The sequence below is a fragment of the Sarcophilus harrisii genome, chromosome 2 (genome assembly GCF_902635505.1).
Source record: "Sarcophilus harrisii chromosome 2, mSarHar1.11, whole genome shotgun sequence".
NCBI lineage: Eukaryota > Metazoa > Chordata > Mammalia > Dasyuromorphia > Dasyuridae > Sarcophilus > Sarcophilus harrisii.
The window spans coordinates 630,106,437-630,117,026 of NC_045427.1; positions in this window are offsets into that span (position 1 = coordinate 630,106,437).

The following is a 10,590-nucleotide window of genomic DNA, read 5'->3' on the forward strand; positions in this document are numbered from 1 at the left end:
TTATCACCAGGATCTGGGAATATTCTGAAAGCGAATCTTGGGACAACTCAGTAGAGTCTAAAAGGGTAGAAATGGGGAAGGGGCTACAACTTTGCGGCTTTAATAATATTAATTTTTAGAAACCTAGTTAACTTACAAAGATATTAAGGGGAAAGAAAAAGGGGAAAAGGGTCTTCCAGTCTTGGGCCAACTCGATAAAGTGTAAGAGGTTGGAAATGGGGAAAAGACTATAACTTTGTGGCTTTAATAATATTAATTTTTAGAAACCTAGTTACAAAGGAGAAAGGGGAAAGGGTCTTCCAGTCTTGGGCCAACTCAGTAAAGTCTAAGAGATTGGAAATGGGGAAGGGGCTACAACTTTATGGCTTTGATAATATTCATTTTTAGAAACCTAGTTAACTGACAAAGATATTAAGGGGAAAGAAAAAGGGGAAAGGAGCTTCCAATCTTGGGCCAACTTGGTAAAGTCTAAGAAGGTGGAAATGGGGAAAGGGCTACAATTTTGGGGCTTTAATAATACTAATTTTTAGAAACCTAATTAAAAAGATATTAAGGGGAAAGAGAAAGAGGAAAGGCGTGTCCAGCGCTAAAGGATGAAGCTTTCCAAGCGATTGCCCCAAGTGCAAAATTATCTGTTTAAGCTCCTCGTGGTGAGATTACTCTTCCCCAAAGCCAGGTCCTTTAGGCAGCTTTAAGTGGATCACGCTGTGGTATCTGACTGGGGTGTCCGGTCTTAGCTAAAAAACCTGGTCTCCTGACCATGTCTCCCCACTGAAGGAAGACAATTGGCCAGAGCATCTGTGCTGACTCTAAAACAGGCAGGATTGTATCGAATAATGTGGGTGCTCACTCCCCTCACTCCATCAACAAACATTAAGCTCTCAAAATGAGCCAGACCCAGTCCTTCAGGATAGCCAGGCTAGGCAGGGGAGAGAACATATAGTCAGTCAATCAGCATTTGTTTAACACCTACTATGTGCCAGACACTGTGCTAAGCTCTGAGAATACAAAGAAAGGCAAAAACACTGTCCCTGCCTTCAAGATCAGGTCTAAAGGAGAGACCTGCAAACAAGACAGATTGGAAATGGGAAAAAGGCTATAACTTTGTGGCTTTAATAATGAGGACAGTTATGGATGGGCTCTGAGGGGCCACACTAAGACTGAGAGGGAAAAGCTCTAGCAGGGAGGAGAATTTAGCTGAGAACTGAAGAAAGGCAGTCGGCAGAGACCAGGAGGGTCAGTATTCCAGGCATAGGGACAGCCAGGGAGAAAGGCCCAGTTAGATACCTATAAGATGAGATAATTTGGGAGGGTGGGGCACTAACACCGGGTTGGGGAGTGGGAAAGTCTCCTGTCATGGGTGGGGAGCCTGGAGAGACATGGGCTTCTGAGGGGAAGCAGGGAGAAAGTGAGGAAGCCCAGAAGACAAGCTGAGCAACAGCCTGGAGACGAGCAGCAATGAAGAGGTGAGTCCGGCTGGTCTGGAGTGTACGGGCAGGGGAGAGGCACATAACTGAAGCTGGGCCATGGAAGGTCTCCCTGAGTGTGACCTGTTGCCCGCCTTCCCCATGGCCAACTCCCCACAGAACAGAGGAGTCCTGTCCAGCACCAGCCCCTGGTTGACAGAGTCTATAAAGCCACAAGTCGCTCCACTTGTGAAGCATCCAGGAAGGATGACAGCGGCAGCTGTTACAATAATGCATCACTGAGACCAGTCATTTGAATGACCATATTTGTAAATGCAGTAACACTTCGAACTTACTCTCCTAACACACGCTAGCCAAGAGAGCCTGTTGCATCTCACTCTCAGGGTCTTGGGGCACTCTTGAGGAGACAATGGCAGTAGTTCTTTCAATACTATTGGCTGAAGCCCCTGTTCTGATGTGCTCCACAGCAATCACTCCTTAAAGTTAGTCTCTTCTCCATGTCATTGATGCCTGGTGATGAGTGTCCCAATACCTTTTATCCCACTAACATAATTAGAGATATTTGCTGGAAAGACATCCCAAGTCCAAAATACCCCCTCATCACAAACCCCAAAAGGACACAACTTGTCCCCCTTCCAATCAGCAGAACCCTCTCCTATATTTTGAGCAGGCTCAAACGTGGGGGCTAGCTACAAATCGTTCCCCATCAAGTCCACATCTGAATGGAAGTCATTCTCTTGTTTGAAGAACACGGTGCTGGCTGCCTTCCATCCTCCCCTGGGGCTGTGGCCATCACTGGGTTCCATTATGATACATTCTGTTACGGGCTCCCATCCTTGGACTTTTAAGATCCGACAAGGTCCTGTTCCAAAGGAGAGAGGAGTTGGCTCCCATCCCAGACACGGCTCTGCCCGGGGGCCACTAACTGGTATGATGGGCTGGAAAGTGCGCCCTCCCCTTCTCCCACTGACGTTCCTTTTGTGGCCAAGAGAAAAAGAGAGTGAGTTTCCACACTGGGACCTGTCATGTTGCTCAGTTCTGGCTCCAGCGGCCAACAGAAACAGTACCTAGCCAGGAGACAGCCACCAGCACCTGTGCATGCTCTGAGCGAAGAGCCAACTATGGCATCATGACCTAAAACGGGCTCACCTCCAGCTCCTGAAGGTAGGACACGGCGCCCAGGAGCTTAAAAACTGGGCTCTGGCCACTCTCTGCATTGCATAAAAATCAGTCAATAAGCTTTTAGTGAGTGCCTCCTGGTACTTTCATTTAGGAGGCAGTGTGGTCTCATGGGCAGAGTATTGGGCTCAGGCAATGAGCATGAAGTACCCGCTATGTGCCAAGAACTGTGCTAAGCATGCAGAGCCAAAAAGATCTGGATTCAAATCCTGCCCCTGATACTAATCATGAAATCCAAGGCTCAGTTTCCTCGTGGGTAAAAAGAATAATAATAGTAACTGGAGTCCTTGTCTTCTGGTCTTGTTATGGGATCCACATAAATGCCAGTTATTATTAGGAAAAAGAGGACTTGGGATAAGAAGACCAGGACTTTGTGTGACTTTGGACAAACTTTTTAATTTCCCTTGGCTTCAGCTTCCCCATCTATAAAATGGGAGGAGGGTGTCTAAAATGTGGCTTCAAGGTCCCTTCCCGCTATAAAATCCTGTGATCCCATAGAAGTTTTAAGGATTACCAAGTACTTTATTCCCAACATTTCTGAGAGGTGGTAACCCATTTAAGAAGCCAGCCCATGGGGCAGAAAGGGCGACCCGGGGAGAGGCAGCTTTGTGTAGATGTGAGTCAACAGTGTGATATCACTGCCATAAAACATAATGGGCTTGGATGCTAACCGTGGCCATGAATCCCAGGAGCGATAGGAAGGGATGGGCCCTCTGTGTTCTGCCCTGGCCCGACCACACCTGGAGCATCACATCCCACGTTCTAGGCAAGACAGTGACAGGCTGGAAAACAGGCAGGTATTTTTCATGAATCTAAAGGCCAAATTATGGGTAGGGGCTGCAGCTTGGACAAGGCAGATTGCAGGTGTAAGGGCAGATTCCCTAACAAGAAGAACACTATAAAAGTGGAACCATCTGCCCCAGATTGCAAGTGTAAGAGAAAATTCCCTAACAAGGAGAACTCTATAAAAGTGGAACCATCTGCCCCAGAAGGCAAGTGTTACTCCTTACTGCAGAATATGGATGTCCACTAGGGTCATGAATCTAGATCTGAAAGAAGTGATCTTCTAGTCCAATCTCCCTTTCCCTATTTTATTGATGAGGAAACGGAGAAAGGGATCTTGATTAAAGCTATACAGAGAGTAACTAGCCAAAGTAGGATTTGAACTCAGACCTTCAGACTCCAGAACCTAAGATTCTTGTTCAGGGAGATTGGATTGAGATCCTGAGATCAATAGTAGCAACATTCCATTGACTTCTGCTCAGAAAAATGCAAGAATTAGCCTGAGAGTCTCCCTAATATCGGGCTCACCAAAGTCAGGAAGAGACCAGTTCAATCTTGCCTCTGGCACTTAGTAGCCATATAATTGCAAGAAAGTCGTTTAAGCCATAGTTTTGTCTCTGTCTGGCTTTGGCTTAATCCTTCTCATGCAGAGCCACTGCAATCCCCACCGGGAGATATAATGCTTCTCTGGAGACCACAGCAGGCTCTAAAATTCAATTTGACACACTTCTATGACTCCCTTGTGGTTATATGGCTTCTAATTGCCAAAGGCAAGATTGAACTTCCCACCTCCCAGCTCAGGGTTCATTAATACAACTCATTCCATGTTGCTATTGCTTTCATGTGGGGACACGTTCAATACCAAACATGGAAACTGTCAAGTGATCAAATAAAGGCACAAAAGAGAGATGGAGGCAGATTCCAAGTCCAGTCCCTTCCCCACTAACATGCTAATTCTATAAATGCCCAGACCTAGAGTTATACATGAAACATGTGGCTATGTTTAATAGGCCTTCTTATTTCTCTGGTTCATTATTACATCTACCCAGAAAATTTGGGGATTTCAGTATCTGATAACATGTCCCTCCTACCCACTAAAACCTCCGCCTCAAGGGTAGAGTCACCAGTTCCCCCTTACAAGCACAGGTGGCTCATAAGGCTCAATAAAAACCGGTTTATTTAAAATTTATATCAGAAATATAGAAAACACCCACCAGTGAACTCAGCCACTTCCTGTTCCTCAGGTAGGGCTCCAGCAGGTTATTTCTCCTACGTGGTTCCATTAGTTGATTGTATAGCATTGCTCCTCTGCCAACTCTCACCTGTAGCAGTTCACTGTTCCACCTACATCTCTCCTCTCCCACAATTCTTTTAGGTTTCCAACAGATGGCTCTGGTACTATTTATAACCTTTTGTCTCATAGGCTAGCCTGCCAGCAGTCCATGGCTTCCTTCAGTTTTCTTCAACTCCCAGTAGATGAGGGCTGTTCCCTTTCTTGGGAGACGACTTTATTTTCTATCTCCAAAACCCTCTAGTTAAATTGTATCAGACCTCAAAAACATAGTTCCAAGGGATTCTATTTCTAGAGAGACTTCCTCTATACTCCTGAGTCTTACAAGCAAGAAGGGACTTCTTACAAGCCAGGGACTCCTGGAGAAATCTTCTTGTGGATCCAACAAGAGGCTGTCTTTCTCCAAAAAGAGATGATAACATCACAGTTGACTTACTTTCCCTACCAGCACTCAGATAGAATATTTCCCCCATCCCCAGTATATGACTAGAGGCTCAGATAATCACTTCTCTTTTGGAGACAAGCGCCAAGGGACAGCTCCCTGGGATGGGTCATTCAAATTATGCAAACCTGCTTCCCAAAATAAAATAAGGAAAGGAGTAACGTGGCATCTATGTACTTTCCCTGTCTACTACATATGGAGAAAGGAAAGCTTTGTAGTCTTTATTACAAATGTTTGTAGAATATTTGTCTCTCTACCTCCAATGAAATTTTGGAATAATTATGAGAATCAAATAATGTAATTACTGTATTTGTTGAAAATTCCTTTTTGAAAACTGGTAAGATTTCTGTTTCATGGGTTGTCACTGTCACTGCTGAAGGTGATTCTCTCCATATGTAGCTGCTCTGATGCTCAAATAGCAAAGTCTGTCTGTAGGCCCACACTGGTGTCTTTGTTTCTTTTCCAACTGTCAGGACCCATGTTATCCTGGTATCGTTCCTGAGAATTCAAGACCAGACCGGACAAGCCCTGTCCCAAAAATCAAGAAATGTAAAAAGGCCCACAACAAATCCATCCTGAGATGCTCTGGGAAGCATCCACAGGAAAATATAAAGAAGAGGCTAATGTGGATTCATTAAAGCTCAGTGGGAACAGCCCTGGCCCAGGAATCAGTTCAAATCCTCCCTTACAGGAAGCTCTAAGGATGTTGTCAGCACACATGTCTCGGATAGATCCTGTGAGTGGACAATGACCCAGATCCAGAACCGAGCAGAGGAAGAAAACAGGTTGCATTACCTGCGGGGAACGGACTGGGCTTTTAGGGATGTCGAGCTGCTCCCCGGAATGACAATCCATCAGTATTCTCCTGGTGACGCTCCATGGCTACAGTCCACGGAGTAGCATGATGTGCAGAATCAAAAGTGCTTAGAAAGAAATTATGAATACCAAGTGGCCTTGGCCAGGCTTTACTCAGCGTTCAGCTCCCTGGTGGTTCAATATCAGAACAAAATGAGACACACATAAGTCATCCGACAGATAAAAAAAGATTCCGTTGGCCACAGCAGGGGAAGGATAGTCAGCGAGGCTGAGCACCAAGGACACCAAGGGCTGAGTGAGCCAGCCGGGAGAGGTCTTCCTGCCTGTGAGCTGCCCATCATGGTCCGAAAGCCAGGCTGAAAACCTTGCCCTTATTGTAATTCAGATGATCCAGAAAGAATGTCAACCAGCCCCTAAGCCCTTACTCCCCTGAACCAAATACATTGGGGTCAGAGGGACCTCCATACTTTTTAAGGAAAAACCCACCCACACTACATGAGAAGTTCGAATGTGGCTCCCACTGCATGAAAAATTCAGGAAAAAGGGGCAGGGAAAGAGCCGATATCTGTAGTGATGACTTAAATGCAAGGGCCACCCTGATGCCCCAAAAAGCACAGCAGATTTTGAGTCATTGGAATGACCGGTCCTGATGCAGGAGAACAGTAAGGAAGCAGAAGTGGGAGGCTACAAGTACAGAATGGTGTATACGTTGCCAGATATGATCACTTTGGGGGCTGGTTTTGTTTACCTGTTTTTCTTTGTTACAGGGGAGTATTTAAATTATGGGGACAGACAGGAGACAGAAGGAAGGGGCAATATCCAGAAATGACTGTGACGGAAAAGCAACTGCCATCAAGAGAACTTGTTTAAAAAAATAACCTAACAAGCCAAAAACGCAAAGGACGTTTCAAAGGTTCAAGGAGGGTGTAGACAGGAGGTAGTAAGTTCATTTAGAAAGCCCTTTGCAGTGACTCTTCGGTGCCGGGCACCCTGGTGCTGCCAAGGATGACTCGCACACAAGCGGCCAGAGAGACAGCAGAATGCAGAAGGGGAACACCAGGAAGGAATACTGATGAGGCGGCCGAGACAGGCTGGTCCCCGGACAGGAGACGGCTGGTCCCCGGACAGGAGACGGCCGGCTCCCGGTCTGGCTGCACCCGCGGTTCTTCCGGTCTGTGGGAGGGGGCCACCAGGAAGCTGGGATCCCATCCCCCCGGGGGGATTCTGACAGGGCCGGCCACTCTGGAAGGCAGCTCGGACCCCTAACCCCCACGCCACTAACTGGGATGTTCTTTGGTCCCGTGCTTGCCCCAAAGGGCACAGACCTCCAAGGAGATCAGGGCAGGGGGAAGGGCCCACTTATACAACAGTACTTACAGCAGCTCCTTCCATGGTCACAAAGGACCCGCCTGCCGGGGGTGGTGGGGCAAACTGTGGGCAGGGAAAGTGAGAAACGTGAAGGGTGCAGAGAAACTTGGGAAGAATTGTCTGCACGGTGGCAGTGAAATCAGTGGAACCCGCTGGACAGTTTGCACATTCACCATAAACGGTGGGAGTCCCAGAAGTTCTTAGTAGCTTTGAAACTGCACTATTTGTACAAACATACACATGCATATATATGTGCACATAATATATATGTGCACACCTATAATCTAAATATATACTATGCATTCATGTGCATATACTTACCTACATATTTGTATATGTGAAAATTATAAATGATAAATACACATATACATTTGTGTTACATACAAATATATATATTTGCACAAATAAATATACATACCTATATAAGAACACATATACATTTGTGCCACATACAAATATATAAAATAAATATGTGTGCACAAGTAAATATATATTTTACAGATTTGTATATATAGAGGTTATATATATATATACACATAAATATATACACTGTATTCCATACAAATACATATTTAATATAACTATATGTGTACACAAATGTGTACTACATGTTTGTGTATATACAAATTCTATATGTATACATACACATGTACATTTTGTTACATGCAAATATATATTTAATATAAACATATGTGCACAAATGTTTTTCTATGTATACAAATATGTATGTGTGAATATACAGATATGTTTATTTATAAATATACATGTACTCACATATGTGTATTTATCTAGGTGGTAATGAGCTGCTCTATTTTTGCCAGCCCCTCTCCCACCCATCCCTCTCTTCCTTCTCTCTACAACTTCTAAAATGCATTCCTGGTGGTTTTGAAAAAGCTCTCCCCTCTCCCCAGTCCTTTCCCCCAGTGGAAGCCCTCCTAATTTGTTCTTTGTATTTTGAGTGTTTGTCACAAAATTATATTCATAATTTTAGGAAAATCTTTTCAAAGGCACTTGGAGTTTCCCCCAGATAATTATACTCTCTCATGAGAGCCTTAAGAAATACTGCTTTCTTTAAAAAAAAAAAAAAGAGGAGCAAGTTTTACGGACCCTTCAGCACGTCTAATGTCATTTTTCCTTCATTATATCACATTACTTTGGAAAGCATAAAACGAGAAGCTGCCCTCCAGGACGCACGTGACCAGAGAGGGAGGCCGCCACAGCTCACGGGGGTCACTCCCAGGAGTCCTTAGGAGCATCCTCTCCGGATGGCTCCTGGCAAGGCGGGAAGAACCGTGCAGCAGAGGCAGCAGAGGCAGCGGAGGCGGGTCCCGATCCCACCAGAGGAGAGCCCCCGGGGTCCGAGCATGGGGATCCGAAGCTAGAAAAAGGCACAATTCTGGTCCCGGAGACAGAGAGCTAAGCCGGACCGTGCCGGCCCATCCCGAAAGCCTTTGGGCTCCAAGTTCATGATGCTTTTTTCCTGGCTTCAGCTTTCTCTACCTGAAGGGTACAGGACAGTACCTGCACCCTACCTGAAGGGGACAGAGCCCGCCGTCCTGGGAAGGTGACTACGTCCTCCCACCAGGCTTAGCCGGCCCTGCTGCGGGAGGAGAGCCCCGCGTCTCCCTGGGCCAGCGGGGCTGCCCGTCCCGGAGCTGGGGGAGAGCCTGGGATGGGGAGAGCTGCCCCCCCCGGGCTCTGGCTGCGCCCACCCGCCACCCGGTTAGGGAGCCCATTTCTGATGGGGACGCCCACCCAGGGCAGGGCTGGGCAGTCAGTCAACAAGCGCCTATTAAGGGCTCACGCTGGGGCAGGGCCGCTCGGGGAGACGAGCTTGCCACGTCTGGAGCCATCCTCCCCTCAGTCCGGGAAAGAGCGTGTCAGTCCACTCCCGTGGCGCCAGTCGCCATCCCTCTCACTTCCCAGGCCACAGTAGCTTTCCCCTTCCCGGCCACCATTTTTCTCTTTCTCTGTGTTCCTCCTAGGTTTCCCCATGACCCTTGTGTGCCACAAAAGGTCCCCATTCTCTCCCATCATATTTGCCTAGTAATTAGAGCTGCAAAGTGGCTCTAAGTCCCTTCTATTCCGGATGAGAGCCCCGAGCCCAGGACAGGTACCTCACACAGAAAGCAGAGTCGGAATTTGAATCCAGGTCCTCTGATTTCTCATTCCACCGTGCTCCCCTCTCCACACTGAAGACTTAATTTAAGAAGAAATCAGTTTGGTCTGAATCTATATAGTACAATGCACAAATCAAACCAAATCAACAAGCATTTATTAAGCACTTGCTGGGTGCAAGCACTTGGGGCTGGGCATCCAAGGGAATATTTTAGAAGAGCTGGCAGTTCAGGGGGCTTTAAGGGATGAGCTGGAATCCAGCAGAGAGGCTGAATGAGGGCTCCAGAAACAGCAGAGCCACAGGGTAGGTCTGGGTAATGGGGCCGGAGGATGGAGAGAGAGACCTTCAGGGATTATGATTCACCTCCTTTAGAAAAGCAGAATCTGGAGGGTCCCATCCAGCCTGCCTCCAATCCCCAAACTCTAAGTCTACACGGGGTCCCCAAAACCCGACCTCGGTTCTTCTGTCCTCCCCCAGAGTCTCCCTGGGAGCCCCAGGTTCTAGCGTAATTCTCTGAAGGAGCCAATAAACTGCAACTGGATTCTGCAGCCATGCTTGTCTCCATCACCCCTTTCTCCACGTAGGCATAAAATCTATGGAGGCTCAGGTCCCATCATATTTCACAGACATTAAATGCTCAATATAATCCTAATGAAGTTAGCTTCTTAGGCTCCAATCCTGAAAAAAGTTTGCTATTGGCGTCTGGTGCATATTTAATTTAATTACCCAAAGAAAATGATGGAACGTCAGCTGCTGAAATTTATAGCCAGCTGCCAAAGAGATGGCTTTGGCGGGATTTTATGCAAAAATGCCGTCAGCGGGTGGGGGAGCAAACTGTCTATTTATTCTGAAACAAGGAAATTAAATTGACGACCCCACCCATCAATCAGAACGGGGAAAGCCAGAAGGAACAGCTTCCAAATCCTCCAATGACTCCGATTTATAGGGCACCTTTCACCAAAGGTCCGGGAGCCTTCCTAACATCAATTAAGGCTCTTAACTAGGTTGGGATTGTCTCCTCCACCTGCCAAATGAGGGAGCAGAGGAGGCCCCAAGGGAAGCTGGGGGGGGGGGGGGGGCAGCTCGCTTCGGGCCACAAAGGAGTTCAACTTCCACAGGGCTTAGTTTCCTTTTCTGTAAAAAAAGATCTTCTGACCAAATAATT